General features: G+C 40.7%; 1 protein-coding gene across 1 annotated transcript in view; it reads left to right on the top strand.

Annotated features, from left to right (window-relative positions):
• The window catches only part of FER1L6 (fer-1 like family member 6), a 132,623-nt gene that overhangs the window by 61,061 nt on the left and 59,336 nt on the right, over positions 1-12,226 (top strand). The gene's annotated exons all lie outside the window — the stretch shown is intronic.

Below are 12,226 nucleotides of genomic sequence, written 5' to 3'. Positions count from 1 at the left end.
TAGTGGAATGGAGTATGGATTCCCAGGTAGGAGGGGCTGCATTCCAGAGGCCAAAGAGGCAGGGAATCTTAGATAGTTTGGTTGGGAGGAAAGAGAGTTAAAATGGCTCCTCTCTAGGAATTCTCAGAGCACACGAGCCGCAGTGGTGCAGTGGTTAGATACTGCAGGCTACTTCTGCTGATCACCGGCTGCCAACAGTTTGGCAGATCAAATCTCACCAGGCTCAAGGTTGACTCAGCCTCCCATCCTTCCGAGGTCAGTAAAATGAGGAGCCAGATTGTTGGGGGCAATATGCTGACTCTGTAAACAGCTTAGAGAGGGCTGTAAAGCTCTGTGAAGCAGTATATAAGTCTAAGTGCTATTGCTATTGAGGGTGGAGGTTTGTTCTCCAAGCTTTTGGATTGGTTTTATTACCAAACATTTTTTTTTTGAATAATTTTTATTTCCATTTTCCAACATCATATTTATGTACAAACTATTATCCATCATTAATCATTAATTTTTATTTATAACTGATTCAGGCCTGCCCGATTGCCACTTCCTTTCTACACAACCTCCCTCTCTACCCTCTACTACTTTCCCTCTCTACCCTCTACTACTTTCCCATCCTTCATCTCCTTCACTTTACTACTTCCTCTCCTCCTTCTCCACTCCTCCCTTCTTCCACCCTTCTTCCACCCTATCTAACCTTCTTATTCCCCTCCTCCTTCTCTACTCTTTCCTACCTACTTTCTTCCCTCCTTCTACTCCTCTCTCCTTTTCTTCCTGAAATGGCAGTCGGGCATCCCCAATATCATTTTAATTTTATTTTAATTTCATATCTTCAAAATTACTGTACATTAATAATCAATCCATGTATCATTTCCCTTCCCCCTCCTCCCCTTCCCCCAGACTTCCCAGAGCAAATACCGGGTATTATAACCAACAATCACAAGCTAAAGTATGCAAAATATACATAACCTCCCACCTTTAAAAATTTAAAACTTTAGATCCCCTCACATTAAGAATAAAAAGATAGGAAAGAATAATAAAAAAAAGAAAAGAAGCAATACCAACTTCACATATTACTTCTTCTTACATTCCATTTTTAAAATTAATCCATCTTCTCAAATTCAATTTTTTTTTCCACTTGTATATTCCTTGAAATTTCATAAGTCCATTTCTCAAATTACAGTCCATCTTCTCGAACTCAAATTTTTATCACTTATATATTTCTTCAGTTGCCATAACATTTAATGTCCGTTCTTCTTACAGTCCATTTTAAAAATTAGTCCATCTTCTAAAGTTCAATTTTTTTTTCACCCACTTATAAATTCCTTCAAATTTCATAAGTCCATTTCTTAAATTACAATCCAGCTTCTCAAATTCAAATTTTCATCACTTATATCTTTCTTCAATTGTCGTAAGATTTAATATCCAATCTTCCAATACTACTCCATCAATCAAATATCATTTCAAATAAAATCTCTCAAATATAATATTTCCAGCTTAACTTCATAACTTTTACTATCTATAAACGTATCAATTAAAATAAATAATCATTTAAACTACATCCACAATATAACAGTAAGCAGTTAAAATCATTACATCCACATTATCTAAATTCATAAATTTCACTTTCCATCCTTCACAATTGAATAATATCATCCCATAGATTTATACCATACAAATAGCAAATAACAAAATCCTATAATTTATATCCTAAACAAATCAATTCCAAAATTAACCATAATCATCATATTCACATCTTAAACATTCCTCCCTCCCATTCTATTTTGCATCATTTCCAAACCAGTTAACAGCATCTAACAACAAAGGATTCCCACTCTTTAAAACATTAATATAAAATGTCTGCTTTCATAACTGAATTAAGAAAATACTTTCTACCTCTAAAATTCAGTGACAAACCCATTGGGACTTCCATCTAAAATATATCTGATATTTCTTAAGCTCATCCACCAAAAAGCAAATTCTCTTCTGTTTCTTAACATTTTAGGAGGAATTTCCTTCATCATTTTATATCTTGTCCCAATATCTGAAATTTATTTTTATAAAAGGCTTGCAAGATTTCATGCCTAACCTTTTAGTTGTAAAATAAATAACCACATCCCTAGGTACTCTATTTTGTCTTGCCCACCAAGAATTAACACGATAAATTCTTTCAATATTAATCTCAAAATCTTCTGGCTTCACACCCTTTATCTGTGCAAAGGCTTGCGTAAAATCTCCTTTAAATTTTCCTTCCTATTTTGTTTCAACCCCCTCACCCTTATAGCATATTCCATTAATCTATATTGTAATATTACTCTTTCTTCATCTGCCCTATCTACCTTTGCCTTTATATCTTCCATCTTATTATCTAAGTTCCAATTGTTTTGATTTTTTTGAATATCTTCTATTTTCCTTTGCAGCTCTAAATTAGTTTTATTAAATTCTGCAAGATCGTCCTGCATCTGAATACAAGAACTTAATATTTGCGCAATTGCATCCTTTACCATTTTCATTTCCCTCTTCTGCTCTTCCACCATTTCCTTAAAATCCAACATCTCTTTCTCTATTTCATCAAATTTTTGATCTATTTCTAAAAAATGACTCTCCAAAAACTCCTGTAAAAAATTTCTTACTTCCTTTTTGATTTCTTCTTTTAATTTTTGAATCTGAGCTGAAGAAATTTCAGCTGAAATTTCAAAGTTTTTAATAACTTTTGGCACTATTTGCTTAAAGGCCATTTAAAAAAAAAAAGGATAGCTTAATAATAAACCAAAAAAGAGAAAGAAGAAAAAATTTTAAAAGAAAATTTCAAAAAAACCCTATCTTTTAAGTCTATAATCCCAAGGAAGATGAAAAAATATAAATCATAAGATTCTCATTTCTTCCAGTTAGTCAGTATCTTCCTATATATCTTCTTTTTCAACACACTTTTGGCACTATTTGCTTAAAAGCCATTTAAAATATATATAACAAGCCCAAAAGAGAAAAATATAAATCATAAAATTCTCATATCTTCCGTTTAGTCAGTATGTTTCTATGTATCTTCTTTCTTCTATTTCAACACTAGCTGTTAGTAAGCATTTCTACTTTCGTTTCAGAACACACATTCCACAAAACCGCCATTTGCTTTCTTCTCTCCTATCGCATATAAATCCTCAGGGTTTCACAATCTGTTCAATAGTTTGAATATCAGTATCACAATCGCAACAAGGGAAATCTTTCCATCCTCACTGATACAGGGCAGAGGCACTTCTTCACACTGTATCTCATCCATGACTTTCCTTAAGCTACACATGCTCCCCGGGCGGTGCTAAACAGGTGACTACGACCAGATGCAGCCATACTGCCCTTTTGGGTCTCGTGGCCATGACAAGCAGAAATACATAAAATCAAATAGACTGTATCTATATGACTATGGCACTATAATGTCACTTTATAATACCCTAAAGGCTATGGATCATCAAGCTATTCCTTATAGTTTGTTCCTTATAGGAATATAAAGTAGGCATGAGTAACCATGCTGAAAATTGTGTTATAATTTAATGCTATAGCTCAGATAGGCCTGATCTGAAAAAACAGGAAGAGTACAAAAGAAAAATGTGTACGTGTGTATAAAATTAATCTCATCTTTACTATTTTTATAAATAACTCTAAATGTTGAATGCAGCTAATATTTCTTCATGCTCCTGTTTTCCTCACTAAAATAGCCCTTTGAGGTGAGCTGGGCTGAGAGAGAGTGACTGCCCAAAGTCACCTAGCTGCTTCAATGACTGAGGCGGGATTAGAATTGATAATCTCCTAGTGATTGGTTCAAAGTTACCTAGCCAGCTTTCATGCCTAAAGTGGGACTATAACTCACTTTCTCCTAGTTTTTAGCCTGGTGTTTTAACTACTAACTAGACCAGGGGTCTCCAACCTTGGCAACTTTAAGCTTGGCGGACTTCAACTCCCAGAATTCCCCAGCCAGCTTTGTTCCAGGCTTAAAGTTGCCAAGGTTGGAGACCCCTGAATTAGACTATATTGGCCTATGATTCATCATCCTAGAAGAGATCTAGATTTAAAACATTCATATTCAGTATTTCTTTCTCATAGACACTTGTATAAATTGGAACCATTTGTAAGGAAATAACTGTGTTGATATAATTAAAAATAGATTCAAAAGTACATTTAAAAAAAAACGACTCCAAGCAAAAGTCATTTTTTTTTAACCTGTAACATTTTTCTAAGGACCGCAAAAAATCAATTTATCGCTCTACCAAGAGGAAAAAAAGAACTGTTGCTGATGAATCTGCTGAAAATGTCATTGATTGGTGGTCAAAGTATTATGCTTCAATACAAAAAGTACAAAAGGTAGGCAAAGTTATAATATACATTTTAATCTATTTTTCTATGTGATATAATTTTTTTTAGGATTGAAGTTTTTTTTCCTGAGTAGGAATAGCTCCTTTTCAGACATTTCAAACACATACAGAGAGAGAGAGTCAGAGAGAGAGGGAGGGAGGGAGGGAGGGAGGGAAGGAGGAAGAGATAGATAGAGTTAGTTTCCAGCAAAGAAAAGTATTCCTAATTAAGTTTTGAACTCATTGGTAGCCTCACACTGCATTGAAAAAGGACATATATTCAATTCTGCAGCACTAAGATTGTCGGACGAGCAGGCACAAAAACAGCCAGGGAAGTGATTGAAGCCCGGGAAACGGGCCCATCATCAGTCATCAGGAGTGCTTATTTACCACCAGATTATCAAGTACTTAGAAGGCAAGGGCTGGGCAGCACAAGCAAACCACAGCCAACAATTTAATGGCCAGCCATCAACACCCCAGTCAGCATCTAAAAAGCCGCATATAACAGGCGCCATATAAATACCACACAGAGAATAGTGCACACACTGCTGGAGAGAGGTTCCCTAAAGATGGGCTCCAGCATGAGTCCGAAAGCTCAGAAGACAAAACCGGTCCTGGTGACTGACCCTGCAACATTGGATCCTGCAACATTATCTTGGGACATTATCTTGGGACATATAAATTTGCCTTCATCCCTAGGTAAATAATTAAATAACAGAAAGTAAATATGTTAAAGCTGGATTGCAGTTAAGTAGCTTGATCTGCATTTTCATAAGCATCTAAACTTTTCAATTTATTTCCCAAGGCAAAAGTCTTGGATTTCAATGATGGAAAACCAGGAACATGTAAGTAAATATTTACATTTTTATTAATCGTGTTTTTCATAGTAACTGATAACGGTCAGAATACTCACACTCAACCAGTCTTCTGGTATATTCTAAGTGATCTGTATCCAAAATGTCTGCTTGCCTATAGAATATATCTTTCCCTGGAAAAGGAACTTTTGATCTTTTGAAAATCTCACTTGTAGAAGGAGAAAGAGAAGTCCATTATCATGGCAGTTCCTCTTCATTCCTATCACCTGGTTGTCCAGGCAACTCGACTTTGTTTTTCCTTGAAGACCTTTCGCTTCGCATCCAAGAAGCTTCTTCAGTTCTGAACAGAACTGAAAAAGCTTCTTGGATGAGAAGCGAAACGTCTTCAAGGAAAAACAATGTCCAGTTGCCTTTTGAAAAAGCATCTTTGAGAGTCCCATGGGGGTATTCAGAGTTCCCTATATCCACTAAAACAGATAAATAGAAAACACGGGATTACTGGAACGCAAAAGACTTTTTTACCTCAAGTATGTTGGAGGCAAATGTGGATGGTCTACATCAGGGGTGTCCAACCTGGCAACCTGAAGATCTGTGGACTTCAACTCCCAGAATTCCCCAGCCAGCCATGCTAACGAGATTCAGAAGTTTAATACATTTCAGAAAGGTTTCTATGTAGATATCAAAAGCATCCTTAAGGCATCTCCCCATAGAAGGTGATTCTGAGTGACAAAGGAGATATTTTTCAAGGTCTTTCTTATTTATTTATTTATTAATCAGATATACCCCCTATCTCCCGAAGGACTCAGGGTGGTTCACAGGCAAATAAAAACACATAAATACAGATTAAAATAACAATTAAAAAACTTATTCTAAAAGGCCGAATGTTTAAAAACAATATAAAAAATAAAACCCATTTAAAACCCATTTAAAACCAATAAATTTAAAATCTAATCCAGTCCCGTGCAGATGAATAAGTGTGTTTTAAGCTCGCGACGGAAGGTTCGGAGGTCTGGAAGTTGACGGAGTCCTGTGGGGAGTTCGTTCCAGAGGGTGGGAGCCCCCACAGAGAAGGCCCTTCCCCTGGGCGTCGCCAGACGACACTGCCTCGCTGACGGCACCCTGAGGAGTCCCTCTCTGTGAGAGCGCACGGGTCGGTGAGAGGTATTGGCAGTAGGCGGTCCCGTAAATAACCCGGCCCTATGCCCTATTTCTTCATGGAGAACTTGCTGCAGTAGGTTCTTTCTTAACCTACTGCAATTCCATAGATGGGATTCATGGCTGCAAAAAACAGACTCAAAGTAATAAGACCTGTTTTTGCATTCATATGGTGTGGGAGGCTATTTGGCCATTCCTCTTGTAGAATTTTCTAACTGAGATTATATAGGAAGGGTGACATTTGATTTTCCCTCCCCTCTGGTTGTGCTTCTGATATACACCTCTCTAGTTACTACTGGCTAGTAGTAACATGGAGGAAAACATAGAGAAATGCTGGACATTCGTTGTCTACTTTGGCCCTAAATTTGAGCTGCTTAGCCTAAATTTCTAGTGTAAATGAGCAGAGATGGACTGCAGGAAAGGAGCGGGTTAATTCAAGCTATAGCATTTTAGAGAAGTTTTATTAAGAAGATGGTGGCTTATAATCTTGTCTTTTGTATACTTGTTATTAGTTGGGAAGTTGGTGAAGGTGAGTGGAATTTTAATCATTAAACCACTGACACAGCAGAACTTCTGGGAGATTTAATTATTCAGGTTATTTGCACCTGTCCCTGAGTGAAGTGTTTTAATCAGTTAGCCAAATTATAAAGAGGTTTTTTCTGATTCTGTATTCATGTTCAGTATAATTTTGCCCTCATTTGAAATGCAGTTCTGCTGTTTAGCAGCCTATGTAGTGGTATGTGGGAAAGATCTTGGAGAGGGATGAAAAGATACTGCCTGTGTCTCAACCTTGGCAACTTTAAGACTTGTGGACTTCAACTCCCAGAGTTCCTCCGCCAGCAAAGCTAGCTGAAGAATTCTAGGAGTTGAAGTCCACAAGTCTTAAAGTTGCCAAGGTTGGAGACCCTGGCCTAGGGAATGGTTAGATAAGAGAGAGCATAGCCCTCAGCTGTATAATGGCTGGAGAAAGAGATTCAGAAGGGACTCTCTGTAGCTTCTCAAGCTGTAAAGGAGACAGCCAGAGAATTGTACCTTCAGACCTCCAAGATTCTGTTAAGGTAGCCGTACAATATAGTAGAATTAGCTTAACTGGCACATTTCCTGTTTGATCTACCTGGAAATATTGGTGTTATGTTCGGGAAGTAACGAGGCTGGAGACCAGGGTAGTGACAACAGCTCTTTAATATAGGGTGAACCCAGCAACTAAACTGGGGAAAAACCTCTTCTTATATACAGTTCACCAAGTGCTTCAACCAATCAGCAACGTGCTTGTTTCCCGCCAAATATTTAAAGATACATAACACCTCCTCCCAGAAAACACTTTACCAACATCTACATATTATTTACATGTTATTTTTCGACGTAGTCACGTAAATAACTTGGGCGTCTCCTGACTCTTTCGGACCTCGAGTTCAGTTTTTGGGAGTGGGTTGAGCTGGTCGGAGGCTGTCTGCTCCTCCCAGCTCTTTCTCTAGCCTCCGCCCTGGATTACTTGCAGAGTCGCCCTGCTGTTCTCTACGGAACCTGATGGCGTCGCTGGACCTCCGGGACTCAGATAAGTTTTCGCCTCCCGGGTTTAAATCAGCTGTGGGTTCAAATAATGTGTGGTCAGGGTCTGTTTCATTGAGCTCGGATTGGTCGGTTATTCTTTTCTGATTTGATCTATGTGGCCTCCATACTCGGTTGTCTTTAACTCAACCAAGTATGACTTTGGACCGGTTGCTTTTATGATTTGCCCTGCTAGCCAACTTGGGCCGTCCCCATAGTTGCGGGCCCACACTCGGTCGCCTATGCCCATTTCTCTAGTTTTTCCAGTTCCCCTTGTAACCCTCTGGTGTGTAGTGATTTAAGCGTCGAGTGGGCACCGGAGCTTCCGCCCCATCAATAATTCGGCTGGGCTTCTGCCTGTTGCAGTGCTGGGGTTCTATGCTGAACGCCAGAAAGAAATCTATCTTTGTTTGCCATGAAGGCAAGTGCCTCTCAGCCGGAGCTTATCAGATTATAGAAGGAGAAAGAGAAGTCCATTATCATGGCAGTTCCTCTTCATTCCTATCACCTGAGTTGTCCAGGCAACTCGATTTTGTTCCTTGAGACCTGACCGCATCCAAGAAGCTTCTTCAGTTCTGAACAGAACTGAAAAAGCTTCTTGGATGAGAAGCGAAACGTCTTCAAGGAAAAACAATGTCCAGTTGCCTTTTGAAAAAGCATCTTTGAGAGTCCCATGGGGGTATTCAGAGTTCCCTATATCCACTAAAACAGATAAATAGAAAACACGGGATTACTGGAACGCAAAAGACTTTTTTACCTCAAGTATGTTGGAGGCAAATGTGGATGGTCTACATCAGGGGTGTCCAACCTGGCAACCTGAAGATCTGTGGACTTCAACTCCCAGAATTCCCCAGCCAGCCATGCTAACGAGATTCAGAAGTTTAATACATTTCAGAAAGGTTTCTATGTAGATATCAAAAAGCATCCTTAAGGCATCTCCCCATAGAAGGTGATTCTGAGTGACAAAGGAGATATTTTTTTCAAGGTCTTTCTTATTTCTTATTTATTTATTTATTAATCGTATTTATATACCGCCCTATCTCCCGAAGGACTCAGGGCGGTTCACAGGCAAATAAAAACACATAAATACAGATTAAAATAACAATTAAAAAACTTATTCTAAAAGGCCGAATGTTTAAAAACAATATAAAAAATAAAACCCATTTAAAACCCATTTAAAACCAATAAATTTAAAATCTAATCCAGTCCTCAAGTAGATGAATAAGTGTGTTTAAGCTCGACGGAAGGTTCGGAGGTCCGGAAGTTGACGAAGTCCTGGGGGTACGTTTCCAGAGGTGGGAGCCCCCACAGAGAAGGCCCTTCCTGGGCGCCAGACACTGCCTCGCTGACGGCACCCTGAGGAGTCCCTCTCTGTGAGAGCGCACGGGTCGGTGAGAGGTATTCGGTAGCAGTAGGCGGTCCCGTAAATAACCCGGCCCTATGCCCTATTTCTTCATGGAGAACTTGCTGCAGTAGGTTCTTTCTTAACCTACTGCAATTCCATAGATGGGATTCATGGCTGCAAAAAACAGACTCAAAGTAATAAGACCTGTTTTTGCATTCATATGGTGTGGGAGGCTATTTGGCCATTCCTCTTGTAGAATTTTCTAACTGAGATTATATAGGAAGGGTGACATTTGATTTTCCCTCCCCTCTGGTTGTGCTTCTGATATACACCTCTCTAGTTACTACTGGCTAGTAGTAACATGGAGGAAAACATAGAGAAATGCTGGACATTCGTTGTCTACTTTGGCCCTAAATTTGAGCGTTTAGCCTAAATTTCTAGTGTAAATGAGCAGAGAGATGGACTGCAGGAAAGGAGCGGGTTAATTCAAGCTATAGCATTTTAGAGAAGTTTTATTAAGAAGATGGTGGCTTATAATCTTGTCTTTTGTATACTTGTTATTAGTTGGGAAGTTGGTGAAGGTGAGTGGAATTTTAATCATTAAACCACTGACACAGCAGAACTTCTGGGAGATTTAATTATTCAGGTTATTTGCACCTGTCCCTGAGTGAAGTGTTTTAATCAGTTAGCCAAATTATAAAGAGGTTTTTTTTTCTGATTCTGTATTCATGTTCAGTATAATTTTGCCCTCATTTGAAATGCAGTTCTGCTGTTTAGCAGCCTATGTGTAGTGGTATGTGGGAAAGATCTTGGAGAGGGGATGAAAAGATACTGTTTAGGCAGGGTCTCAACCTTGGCAACTTTAAGACTTGTGGACTTCAACTCCCAGAGTTCCTCAGCCAGCAAAGCTAGCTGAAGAATTCTAGGAGTTGAAGTCCTAAGTCTAAAGTTGCCAAGGTTGGAGACCCTGGCCTAGGGAATGGTTAGATAAGAGAGAGCATAGCCCTCAGCTGTATAATGGCTGGAGAAAGAGATTCAGAAGGGACTCTCTGTAGCTTCTCAAGCTGTAAAGGAGACAGCCAGAGAATTGTACCTTCAGACCTCCAAGATTCTGTTAAGGTAGCCGTACAATATAGTAGAATTAGCTTAACTGGCACATTTCCTGTTTGATCTACCTGGAAATATTGGTGTTATGTTCGGGAAGTAACGAGGCTGGAGACCAGGGTAGTGACAACAGCTCTTTAATATAGGGTGAACCCAGCAACTAAACTGGGGAAAAACCTCTTCTTATATACAGTTCACCCGGCGGCTTCAACCAATCAGCAACGTGCTTGTTTCCCGCCCAAATATTTAAAGATACATAACACTCCTCCCCTCCCAGAAAACACTTTACCAACATCTACATATTATTTACATGTTATTTTTCGACGTAGTCACGTAAATAACTTGGGCGTCTCCTGACTCTTTCGGACCTGCGCAGTTCAGTTTTTGGGAGTGGGTTGAGCTGGTCGGAGGGGCTGTCTGCTCCTCCCAGCTCTTTCTCTAGCCCTCCGGCCCTGGATTACTTGCAGAGTCGCCCCTGCTGTTCTCTACGGAACCTGATGGCGTCGCTGGACCTCCGGGACTCAGATAAGTTTTCGCCTCTCCGGGTTTAAATCAGCTGTGGGTTCAAATAATGTGTGGTCAGGGTCTGTTTCATTGAGCTCGGATTGGTCGGTTATTCTTTTCTGATTTGATCTATGTGGCCTCCATACTCGGTTGTCTTTAACTCAACCAAGTATGACTTTGGACCGGTTGCTTTATGATTTGCCCTGCTAGCCAACTTGGGCCGTCCCCATAGTTGCGGGCCCACACTCGGTCGCCTATGCCCATTTCTCTAGTTTTTCCAGTTCCCCTTGTAACCCTCTGGTGTGTAGTGGGATTTAAGCGGTCAGTGGGCACCGGAGCTTCCGCCCCATCAATAATTCGGCTGGGCTTCTGCCTGTTGCAGTGCTGGGGTTCTATGCTGAACGCCAGAAAGAAATCTATCTTTGTTTGCCAGTCGCCTGGCTTGAGTCTGACAATGCCTCTTTAGCGCCCGGACGGAACGCCTGCAAGGCCATTCGACGAGGGTGGAAGGCGCAGAGAGGGCATGTCGGATGCCCTCATCTGCCAAGTATTCCTCAAACTGCTGCCGTGAATTGCGGGCCGTTATCGGATACTAGCGTGTCGGGCAACCCGTGGGTTATAAATAGGTGCCGAGGGCTGCGATTACCGCCTCGGCTGTCATGGATCTCATGAGAATGATTTCCAACCATTTGAGAGGCATCGACTACTACCAGAAGGTTTGGCCGTGGAAGGGCCAGCAAAATCAATGTGGATTCTTGACCAGGGCCCTTGGGGTTTTTCCCATTCTCAACCGGGGCCGTTGGGGGTAGTGGTCTGGATTCCTGGCAGGCCTGGCATTTCCTACCCTCTCAGCAATTTCTGAGTCCATTAATGGCCACCACACATAGCTTCTCGCTAGCCCTTCATCCTTACGATCCCTGGGTGACCTCGTGGAGGAGGTCCAATACCTTTTCCTCAATTTCTCCGGGATCACCACTGATCGCCCCATAGCAGGCACCCCTTGAGCCGAGAGTTCCCCGCTTTTTACAAATTCCTTAAAACGCCGCCGCGCAGGGCCACCCTCTTGTACCCAACCCAGTACAGTTCTCAAAGTAATGTCCCGGTATGATGCCCGAGCCACCTCCTTAGATGTGACTGGGCCAGAGTCCAGAGAGTCAATTAGCAGGATGGGTGCCCCGGAGTGGGGTCTCGATCGCCCCTGGTAGTGGGCATCTGCTTAAGCGTCCGCATGCCCCAACTTCTTTCCTGGTCGATGCTGCAGCTTGTAGGAGTAAGCAGCCAAAAAGATAGTCCATCGGTCAATCGGTGAAAGTGCCACAGGCGGTCGCCAGCCAATAATCCCTAACAGTGGTCTATGGTCTGTAACAATTTCAAAGTCTCTGCCAAAACGATTCGTGAAACTTTTTACCCTGACACTATAGCTA

Source organism: Ahaetulla prasina, chromosome 3, assembly GCF_028640845.1.
Source record: "Ahaetulla prasina isolate Xishuangbanna chromosome 3, ASM2864084v1, whole genome shotgun sequence".
Taxonomy (NCBI): Eukaryota; Metazoa; Chordata; class Lepidosauria; order Squamata; family Colubridae; genus Ahaetulla; species Ahaetulla prasina.
The sequence above is the reverse complement of the archived record's forward strand: the minus strand, read 5'-3'. Positions and strand labels throughout refer to the sequence as shown.